The 12,423-nt window shown below is 33.6% G+C and overlaps 1 protein-coding gene across 2 annotated transcripts in view; it reads left to right on the forward strand.

The window, feature by feature from the left end:
- The window catches only part of RASSF8 (Ras association domain family member 8), a 94,406-nt gene that overhangs the window by 67,287 nt on the left and 14,696 nt on the right, over positions 1 to 12,423 (forward strand). The window lies entirely within an intron of this gene.

Raw genomic sequence — 12,423 nt, forward strand, 5'->3', positions numbered from 1 at the left:
TACATCAAAATACTAAATTGCAAGTCTCGATTAGTCTTAAAATGGAAGCATAGGACAACGTGATATAAATTTATTACAATAATGCTAAAGAGATACTATTTAAGGGTATAATTAGAGTATCCTTAAGTTTTATAGCTTTATGTCACCTCCCTGATACTTAGATGTGTTGGATCTGTTTTCTCATCTCTAGATGCAAATTTCTAATTTTGCTTTATAGCTCTACAGAAATATTCTTAACAAATTTAAAATATCCAGAACTTAATAACTTTTTATTTATAATAGAATCATACTAAGAAAATGAATTGCTAGTTATTGTAAATGGTTTAGAACTTTTGGAGTCTAGGTTTAGAAAAGCAAATGAGGTATGTTTATTTAACTTAATTCTTTTTTGAAATAATACAGTTAAAAATAAAAAGGGTTAGTTATTTTTTCCCTGCCTAAAGGAGTTAAACATAGCAATTTAAGAACTTATTGACTGAGAAAACAACATATTTGAAGGAACATTTGGGGAAAAGTATATGTTATTTCCACTCTATGTATTCCTAAGCTATGAAATGGGAGAGAATGTTAAGCACAGATATATAGTCTTCATAATCCAAGGCAAGTTATTCAGATAGGTAATTTATAAAACTGGAATCTGGAAATAGCTTGAGAAGCCTGTGCTGTTTTCTTTATCAATTCTTTTGTTTTGATTTTATTAGATTCCTTACATTCTTTTTATAAAAATCCTCTGAATTTGTAGGGTGGAGCATGTCTTCTTGACTGGTGACATGTAGCTTATTTTGATTAATTTGCTTTCAGAAAGAAAAGCTTTGCTTAAGTGATAAGGTGTTGAGAAAGAGCTGTGTCAGGAAAATTTTATACTGCACTGATTTTTTTCCATTTATGAACATTTAGACCATTTTTGCAGTTATTTTCCTATCTACTTTTCATAGGTATGATTTACTTACACATTTCCTTTCACTGAGTACTTAATATCCATAAAATGAATTCAGTTAAATGTTTTATTTATGATCACATCAAAATCACAAATTGTAGATTAGAAGAATAGCATTCCTTCTTTAGGTATTGCCTTGTGGTATATTGAAGAATTTTATAATGTGTAATATTCACAGTAGCATCACTAATGGTAAGATTTAACATGTATTCCAGGAGTTTAAATCAATACTGCAGGACTTTACAGGACTTAAAATACTTGAATGTCAATTTCGTCATCTCTGGGTTCACACTGGCAATTTCTCATTAGTTCTGTGCTTTCCCCTGTCCTCAGTTACATGTAAACTGTCAGTTTCTGTCCTGTGCAGTTAGCACCTGTGTTATTCAGCAATCACACATGATGTGATATATGTCATCCACCATGCTGAGGGTTCAAGAGATAGCATGGGAATCAGAGGAGTTAAGCAGATAAGCAGCTTGAGAGTTGCCATGATAAAACAACAACTCAATGCTTTGGAAGCACAGGAGAGAGTCATCACCTCCAGGCAGAGGAGAGGCCAGAAGACTGGGGAAAGATGCCTGGAAAGAGGCTGAAGTGATTGTGAAGGATGTGCAAGAATTAGAAGCATTTTCTAAGGAGGAAGAGCAGCCTATACAGTGCAGAGATGCTGGAGAGAATGATATATTCAGAGAACCAAAATGTCTTGGCATAAGTGTAGACGGGAACTGGGAGAGTTGTGAGATGATCAAGAGGTAGTACCTCAGTGACCTGTGAGGAGTTTGTATTTAATCCTGAAGGCAGTGGAGAGCCATTGGAGGATTCTGAGCAGGAATGTGGAATCAAATCTGTGTTTAAAAAGATTTTCTCTAGCAGTAATAGGTAAATGGATACACAAGGGGAGAGGCAGGATGAGAGGGCAAGAGGATAGATCAGTTAGCAGACAGTTGCAGAATGCAGCAACCTTACTCCTAGCTACAGGTATTCAAAGAGGCATTATTTGTAATAGCCAATACCTGGGAACAACCCAAATGTCCATTGATAGTAGATAGATGAATAAATTGTATATTAATATAATGGAAAGCTCTACTGCAGTGAGAATGAACTGCTATGCACAGCAACAGGGATAAAGCTTAGTAAACATACTGTTATACCAAAGAAACCAGACATCACTTTATACAATATAGTTCATTTATTCAAAACTCAAAAACAGGCGAAACTAGTCTATGATAATAGAGATCAGAAAGATGGTTGCCTTTCAGGGAGGGGTTTGAGACCAGAAGAGGAGTTCTTAATCTTGTGATTATACAGATGTGTTTGGTTTGTGAAAATTCATCACTTAAAATTTCTGAATTTTTCTGTATTATGTTGTACTTCAGTTAAAATGTTTCTTTAAAGATCCTATTTTTTCAACCCCTGGGCATGCATACTATCCCAATAACATCCCCAGCCCCTTTTATCTAAATAGTAGCTCATTATTACCTTGCTGCTACTTTCCTTCTACTTTGCAACTCTCTAAGGCCGGGGACAGGTTTTTGTGACCACTGAAGTGATCCTTGGCCATGTTTTTTGACCCATTTCATTCCTTGGATTGATACTGCTGTAAGCGACTGCTGGATTAGCAGTGCTTGAACTTTGCTCTCTATTCTGAAAATGTAGGGCTGGATGTTTGTTCAAATATAAACACATTATGGAAATCAGATATGCTAATGAAATGCAAGTAAATCTATTTAGACATAACAAAAGTAGTTTTTTCCCTCCTTTAAACAAGCAGTTTAATATGGAAAGTGTATTGGGATTTTTAAACAGTTAGTTGCTTCAGTAGCTGTATCCTACGGATGAGCCATTTATTCATGTACTCTAGGTTAGGTGTATAACTTTCCTCATTCAGTCTGACTGCTGATTGACAAGTCACCTGGCACTGGAGTTTCTATAAAGTGCAGGGACTAGGGTAGGCCTAATTCTATAAATAAAATACTTATTTATAATTCCATAAATAAAATTCTAAAAATATAAATTAAAAAGTTGAGTATCATTTTAGTCAGCATCACTGATGATATTTACGATAAATATAAGGTCTTTTGCCCTGAAATTTCACAATGCACATCTTAAACTTAGCATCTGTCTTCTCCAGTAATATTGAATGCCCACCAAACAATGCAAGACTGCCTAGATTATTTGAAGGCAAATAAATGCAGAGCAGCACACCGTATCTCTTTAAAGAGAGTGGCAGCAAAAGATAGTGTGAGGAATAAAGTATGACAGTTTGGAACAATAGCATTATTTGTTTCATTATATTAAATAATTAACCTCAAAATTTTATTACAATGGAAAATGCCTATTATTCTTAAATATCACCAAAATATGCACCTCTTTTTGCATATCATCTAGGGATTATGTTATTTAATTGACTTATGTTTTCTTCAGGAAATAAGGAGAATAAGGAAAATTATTCTTGACTCTTAAAGATTAAAGGAACACTACCTTTTCACATTGTTCGAATGAATGCTTTTTTTATTTTCTATGAATTGAAATAGTTTAACAAAGATTCTTAGAGATCATGCACATTTAGTTTTGCCAAATACAATTTATAGCTTTCATACTCTTAAAGCATTTAGTACTTTATCAACTGAGTAACTCTAGTAATTAAATTTTTTTAAAAAAAATAACATTTTAACTATTCTACTTTAGGTACTGTGTTATTTAAACCTTAAAATTAAACTTAGCAGACATTTTATAGTCTGGCAACCACTTTGACCCAAAAGTCAAGGGGCTCAAATTCTCCTTTTGTATATTTATTTTATTACTGTTTTCTCCCAAAATGATTTTATTTGGGGTTTGAAAAGTTTACATATTAATTTAGCTTAGAAATATATAACCACAAAGGAACATGTTTTGATATAGAAAGTTTGGCTGTTTGAAGCCATTGTTGTATCTGTAGGTCAAAATGATGTTTTGCTGAAAAGTTTACCCACTTCACTGTGACTGTAAAAGTAGGCTCATGTTTCAGAATTGATGGGCTCAATATTTATGATATTATGAATGAGAAGTTCATGGTGATCTTGGCTCGCTGGATAAAAAGTACATTCTTTTTATCCCCTGCTAAGTAAAATGGTGGGTTTTCATTGCAGAATATGATAAATATTAAATTCAAGTAATAGATTCAATATACTTGAATGGTATCTATAAGGTATTGAAACATAATTTGCTGTCACTCAAATGGATAAAAATTACTCATGAAGTAGCCCATATATTTTCACATGTAGAGAAGAAGTGATTCTGCCTTGCAGACAGCTTATTGTAGCGAAAAGGACATAGACCTGGTGGTGTGATAACATTTGGATTCAGACCCAACCTCTATTCCAGCTTTATTGAGACAAGAGAGACTGGGAGAAGCAGTTTCTGGCAGGAGCCTCGGGGGTCATGTATGCCTTACTAAGTCTAATTTGATTATTGAACATCTACTCTTTGCTTGTTGTTAGTTCTATGGCAATAATTAGGCCAAATATATTGTTCAGCTTAGTAGTATTGGAATTTATAGCTCCCATGGTCACATTTTTTTGATTATTTTCTCACCAGGACTGGTGATTCCAAATGTCCTTGCAAACTTTACAGTAATTTTATCTTGTAAATATAAGTAGCTTTTTAATGATTATGAATATTATCAGATTTGAATCTGCCTTTTGCTGGCTGAATAAATTTGGACGAGTAACTGCTTTCTTTATATCTAAGTTGTCCTCATTTGTCTCAATAATTCATGCCACATAGAGCTAAAGATGAATATAGAAAGAATTAAATTTAAAAAATGCTACATATATAAAAAACAGTTAATTTTGCATCCATCACATAGAGTTTAGTAAGTATTAGCTATTTATTCTTAACTCTTGTTGGCTAAATTAAACAAGAAACAAGAACATGTTTTCATTTGAAGGGTTGCTTTACAATGAAGGTACCAAAGTATATCTGCTTAAGGAGAAATGTCACAAATCTGTTTGTACTTAAATCTATCTTTTAAATATTGCCGTTTTCAGTAATTTGTTTCAGTAGAAGTATAACATTATTGCTCACCGCCAGTTTTCTCATGATTATGAAAAAGAGCATGAAATAGCACCTGTATTAGAAAGCATGATTTAATTGATTCCAGAGTTCAGAATTTTTCTTATCCCAGTCCTTATCCCAGTCCTGAGACCTTTACCAGGAGTTAAACCATCACAGAACTTGGCACTATTATACATGCCTTTAACCATCTTTGAAGGGCCAAAAAGTAGACTGGGACCTCAACAGAAGATATAATTGCAAAGCAGATGGCTTTTTGTATTCTTTTTTTTTAAGTACTACAGAAGGAAAGGGAACCTAATGGTATGTTATTTTTATATTTCTTACTCTGGACTGTGCCAGTAAAATCCAGTTGTAAGGTACCCTCTGTTCCATCTACCATAAACATTTAAGAAAATAAACAAGAGCAGACCACATATAGTTTTTTCATGCTAATGTTCTTATGTCAGTGGTAACTCCCATTTAAGTTTTGTTTAGGGTTCTTTACAGGAGCAACTCCCTCAATAATTTTATAGGCACTCAGTTTACTTAAATACATGTAAAGCTTTATCATTTAATTGCCATTTTCAGAATAATCGGAATTAATATTACAGTATTCCAAAGATTGTCCCTGCTAGCTAGCATCTATCCATGTGACCTTGATCCAGTGATATAATCTGGCCAGGCTTCAGCTTTCTGTGTTGAATGAAATGATTGTACTAGTTGATGGCCAGTGGATTGCTAGCTTTGAAATGTTTCAGTAAACTCTTTGAAATGAGTGACCTTTACATGCCTGAAGAACGTACCATCATATTCCCATCCCTCTCGGACATCTGTAAATGTGAGGAGTCTGCAGCTTCCTTAGAACCAAGTAGAGCAAAATGTAGTTTTTGGTGGTGTTGTTAAGCTTACACCTTGAGAAGAAGAATATGGCAAGGCAGGAATGGTAGAAAGGAAGGAAAAAAGAAGAGAGATACTTGTGTCAAGATTAGTGGCATTGGTGCAGTGGAATAGTGGCATTCCGCTTAAAGTCGACTCAGGGCTACGGCCACTGGAGAGATTGTGACCATCAGGAATTGGCTTACATGAGGGCTACAGGGCTATTGGCATACTTGACCTAGACTGATATATATGTTTCTGTGTATTGGTCTCAATTCATTTCCATCATTTTTGTGACATCCCTTCGTAGCTACCATGTGGCCATTGTCTCATGCCACCCATGGCTCTCTGACCTCTCATGCCTTCTCTTGTCACCCTTTCCAAAGTATGATGTTCCAGGCTTAAATTCCTAGGCAAAGCACTTGCTCTATTTGGGTTGTCAGCTAGAAGTCAAAGAAGAAGTCAATCTAGTAAGCATATCCTTGTGTTAACATGATGTATTAGAGTGATTTTACAAGTAGTAACTATTTGGGGAGCAGGAGTAGAGAAGAAATGACTTTTTGGTGGTGTTGGTTAGTGTATTAGACTGGTAAAAGGAATTATTTTGAAGCAGAGCTTACTTTTGAGACTAACTTTGGTTGTTGGAAACACATCTGTTTCCTAAAATGGGTAATTATAAAGATCTTGCTTTTTCTCAAATTATAATTATTACATAGTAACTGTGTGTTTTTGCTTAGGTCAAAATTTATCCAAATTGTTAATTCAGAAATAAGCACCGTCCTGGAAAAGTACTATATTTTTAAAAGGTTTTGATACTGTCTTATGAACTGTTGGTTAACACCTTGGGTATGGGGAAAGTCTCCATTTCAAAGTTGTAGGTCTGGGTTTAACATATATGATTTATAAAAATATCATTTAACTGTTAATGGGCTTTGAATAAGAAACAACTGAAGGTAATAGCTCTGGTAGCATTAAATTTGATGCTAAACAAAAAACTAAAATTATCGGTCATGTTCATTTAAAAAGTCTATTTGTTTAAAAGTAAATCTTAATTTAAAAATTATTACAAATATGCAGACATTTTATTTAAGAGTATTGTTCTTTAAGATTTTTATACCAATAACTTTAACTTGGTTCATACCATGTTTATACTAGATGCAATTAAAAGTTTTTAAATGTGGATGCTATTTAACTTTTGCTGAATTCATACTGTGCCAAGCCCTGTATTAGATACATTGAAAAAAGACATTCCACTTCTCACAAATGCCACTTGAGAAGTTATGCATCTTGAATTAAGTCACACAGTTTCTGCTAATCAATGTTTCCTTGAAAAAAATGGCTTATTCTAGAAAGTAGTTTTTAATGGTATGAACTTAAAATGCCAGAAATCTCTAAGAAGCTTTGTTTTGTTTTTAAGGCAGGATTTAAAAATTATTACAAATATGCAGACATTTTATTTAAGAGTATAAAAATAAACGTGGATATATTTTTCCAAAACTAGAGAAATAATTTGTTGATGTTGAAAAATGAATCTGACCATCAGACACTCATTTTGCCGACATATACATTTATTTATCATAGGTTTTCTGAATTAAAACTGTAGTTTCTTAGCATGATTTAGTTTACTTCTTTCTTCTGGAATGGCAAGTTCGCGCATGTTGTCTGATCATTGCTTATTAATAGAAATAAATAGAAATTAATAGAAATAAATTTCTAGCAAGTGATAGATGAGATTTCTTCATTTAACTTAGGACATTTTAAAAACATTTATTTGGGTACAGTGAATCCTTTTAGAGAAGCCTGCCTTATTTTTTAGTTTCTTTATTCATCCCAATTTTGAATATACGTCCCTAAATTACTAGGTTTGTGACATTGGGAAGGTTAGTTATTTAAGCTTTCTGAAAATTACTTTTCTCATCTTTAAAATGAGGCTAATGATACCTAACTCACTGAATTGTGTTGTAGGGAATAAAGGAGACAATATACTACGCCTAGCAGATAGTAAATACTCATGCCCTTCTTTGTCATAATTGCAGAATGGTCACTTAAACATGTAATAGTTGGGAAATATTAAACCATTGCATGTGTTTGAATGTTGTGACCTGAGGATGATGAATAGTAGAGGAAAGAATATAAGGTTTATTCGATTTAATAAGTAATATACACAGATTGCTTAGCATTATGAACTTTTAAAAACATACTATCAAAGAAAATCTTGTAATTTAGATGAGTCTCTGAGAAGAAGAATATAAAACTCATCTTTAGAAGAGTTGGCTTAATTGTGGCAATAAAAACTTTCCATTTAAGAGAGAAAGATTTGGATTCTATCAAATCTTCTCATTTATTTTCTATTGTTCTTACACGTAAAACTTTAAGCAGTATATTTATCACCACTTCTATGTGCTTCAAAATACATTTAAAGGCTGGCAGAAATCTCATTTTATATATAGGCATATGTTTTAAAAGTCGATAATTTGTAGCTTGTAGTTCTTAGGGATATTTTGTAGGCATTGTGCCCCTTTTTCACACCCCCAACCTTCCTCGATTCACAGAGTAAGTTTAACAAAGTTTAGCCAGTTTCTTTACTGCGGGATATCAGAACCTTCATCTTGCTGTGCATCGTCTCCCAGAGACAGTGTGATATGAAATGTTTTCTAAATTGTTGGACTTCGGAACCTTATTTCCCCATGGTGCATCTCACAGGACTACGGTTGTCAAGAATTCGTTTTGGGAGGTGCTTATTTATAGCTATGGTCATCTTGCTTGATGCCCACTTTAAACATTGTGTACTTTTTATAACAACCCACTTTCTGTGACACCATTTGCAGAATTGCATTATAGCAAAATAATGGATTTGCTAAAAGCAACTTATATTTAACCGGATTTCCAAAATACAGAACCAAAGTGTCGTAAACATTCATCACCTGAATATTGCAGTTCAGGGGCAGGTAACCTATGAATGACATCTGAGCAAGTTTTCCAAAAACAGTTTACCTGTATCTCCCTTCCTAATGTGTTTTCACGCTCTCTTCCTCCTCTCACATTGTTTTCATCCTGTCGTGTTCTCCAGGTTTTTTCATCTTCAGTTCCTTTCTCATCTCCATGGGCAACAGTTACCCATAGACATTATTTCCTTACCTCAGTTCTCATTTGAATATTATAAAGTTAATTCTTTTTTAATTGGTAACAGCTTTTCTACATAATGTCATTTAATTTCCACATCAAATTAGTTTTAGGATGAGGTAACGTAAGCTCCCTTTAGTTTTTTTCTTTTTTTTAGTAGTTTTCTATATCTAGGAGAATTTTAGCATTTGATTATTAGTAGTTCTAATATGTACTATTCAGAATATACCACATTCATTGTGCTGAATCTCTCTTTACGATGCTAAAAGAACTAGTGGCTAGCATCAGTATTTGACTTAAAGTATCTAGTTTGATTATGAAGATTTTATTTTAATATTCTTTCATATGAAATAAGCTCAGATCTTGAGTAAAACTAGCAATGAAGGAAATTGCTAATATTTTGTTAGCAATTATTAAAATTGGCAATGTTGTTAAAATTGGCAACAAGCCACCTGTATACTTATGTCTAGTGTCCAGGGAGTAATGGAATTTGCCATCACAAGGATATCATTTAAAAATATGCAATCAATTCTTGTTATTCACAAGAGCCTTTGGTCACAGTGGTTTCTGTCAACTGATCAGTACCTTCTTTTTAAATGTGTTTTTCTATTTAAAAATACCTTATTTAATATATATTGTTGATTCATTAATATTGAACTCATAGCCAACAACACTATAGCTCAGTGCCAGATCAAAACTTATCTAACAAAATTGTATTTTCTCCACAAGTTACATCACAAAATTGTATTTTCTCCACAAGTTTTGCACTTAGGAACACTAGATAGCACTTCAGCACTGTGTTTGGGGGCCATTTTAAACTATGAAATCACACACACACACACACACACACACACACACACACACACACACACACACACAAACCTGCAAAAACATGGCACTAAATAGACAGAGAAAAGGACACTTGTTGACAGTATGAATGCAAAAACAAGAATACAGAGTATTGCCTTGTCCAGTCTCAGCTGGGATCATGTGAGATCGGACAACTCAGATTTTTCACTGTTGTATACATGTCTGTGAATGACCATGAAAGTGCCACAAATAAATTTTAGTGAGTGGGCAGATTCACAATTAAGGAATCCATGAATAACGAGGATTGACTGCATTGCTTAATTAAAACAGTGGTCTTAAGAGTAACATCTCCACAAATGCAAATGCTTAATTCCAGTAGGTTTTAAGGTAATAAATGGTTCTTAGCTAAAGAACACTTGTTCTCCAGTAGCTTGTTACTTAATAAACCTAGTTCTTCATTATCAAAGTTATTAAAATAATAGTGGTTTGAATATAGAAACCTCATAATGAAAACAATAACTGAACTATATTAATACCCTTACAGTGGAACCTTACTTCTACCTACATCACTGTTTCCATGGAAAAATATATTTCAGATTCCAGCTGCGACACCAAAGCCTTTTGCTTCCTGAGTCTTTAGTTCCAGTGATGGCCAATCCATCACATGCACCTATAGTGTAGGACTTCCATTTTCCCCTCTACTCTAGTTACAGGTCTAGGAGCAGAGCTTTAGGAGTTAGACAGTGGAGGGTATGAGGAAGAGAACAGGGTGGTAGCTCTTAGAAAGGAGGACTAGGATCTTCTGGGGAAGATAGCAGGACATATTCTTCAGATGACTTTCATGAATTACACCATGATTTTTAAGGAAGCTAGGGATGATTGTCAGTATAGCCCCAAACTTGACAGGAGCCATATACTAAAAACACTGGCCCTCCTAGAAATCAGATTTTAATGAACCAAGTGGTTCATTAATCTGATACATTATAGCATTTCTTACCCTCCTTAAGGATTCAAGTTTGAAAGATATTATTGATGGTATTAAAACAGAAACGTAGTTGCTGGTCTTCTCTAAGGTGAGCTGTGGTAGGAAGTCTCTGATCAAATGGATAAATACCCTGTAAGTTATATTAACTAAGAAGTATTATTTATGTTTAGTACTTTTCCATAACATTACTATACTGTAGTATGTAACAGATATACATATGTTTTATGTTCATTTGTATCCACTTAATGATTAAAAGCATGGTGAAACAGTAATTGAGATAGGAAGATATGTGGTGGTGTACTGAAACCTTTATAGAAAGAACTTAAAAATGAGTTTCATAAGTTCCTTTGTAAGGAGGGAACTTAATGAGATCTGCTGTCTTATTAGGTTTTCCAAATTTAAGTTCCTTTAATGATAAACAAGGCCTAGGTATTAAGTAGATTTTAATTCAGCTGAGTTTTTTTAATCTAGCTGAGTTTTATTTAATTAAATAATTTAATATATTAATTTAATGCAATACATTATTTGACCATATTTTAATCTTAATTTTATCCCAAGAAAGAATAATACATATTCTGTTTCTAGTAAATAGAGTGTCTGGCAGAGAAGGAAACAGATTTTAAGTTAGAACTCTTCTGTGTTCTTTCCTTAAATGTTCTCTGAATGGTTTGGAGACAGTAGCATATAAATCTTTTATTTGAAATTCAGTGCACCCAACCTGCTAAAGGCTCAGAGAAGTCTAGCTGTAAAGGAACTTGTTTAACTTTATTTACTGGGTATCTTAACATTTCTTTGGCTTTGGAACCCTTTTTCCCCCAGAAACTTTTAATGTTTCACAGGACCTCATAACTGAGGAACACAGTTGTGGGAATCAGCTTGTCATAGGCAAACGGCCCTTTCTCTGGTGAAGTAGGGAGTTTGTGAAACCACCGTGGCTGCAAAGTAGGCAGGGAGAGCTAAAGCAGCATGCTGGGGAGTTAACATTCAGGCGGTCTTTTGCCTTGTATTCAGGGTGACGAAAAGTATTTCTGTAACTTCTCTTGGGAAAGTAGGTTTATTACTAGGTTTATTCCCCTTCACCTCACATGTATTCTGACTCATCTACCCAGATAACCAGGTGGCCTAGAACTATCTTAGGTCCTTAAAGAGAATGTACAAGGACTAAGTTATTGTTTGTAGTAAATACTATTTTACAAGAAAAAATGTTCGTATTTTTTAAATAAACTTAATTTTAATGTCATTAATCTCAAAACACCTGTTCCATTGTAAACCTTTAAAAAATTCAAATGTCCTCTTTAATTAAATCAGTGTTTATATATCTCATAAACTTTAACATTCTTTTTAAAAAATAACAAAGAAATAGGACAATGGACAGACAAATCATAGATTGATTAAAAAGTTAACACAGGAAGAGGTGAGATTTTAAAAACCCACAGGAAAAAGAATCATGTGCAATTGATTTAAGCAGGCTAATGAAAACATTCAAATCAATAGAAGAAACCAAGGTATTTGGTTTGACTATAAGAATGTAAAACTTTCTGCTTGGCATATAATGCAACTAAATAAAAAATTAAACACTGGAGAAACACAGCGAGTATAATAAAAGGTTAAGGTTTATTAGAATAATTCATAATTTAAGAAAATTATCAAACCCCAG

Source organism: Pteropus vampyrus, unplaced genomic scaffold (genome assembly GCF_000151845.1).
Source record: "Pteropus vampyrus isolate Shadow unplaced genomic scaffold, Pvam_2.0 Scaffold82, whole genome shotgun sequence".
In the NCBI taxonomy this organism is placed as follows: domain Eukaryota; kingdom Metazoa; phylum Chordata; class Mammalia; order Chiroptera; family Pteropodidae; genus Pteropus; species Pteropus vampyrus.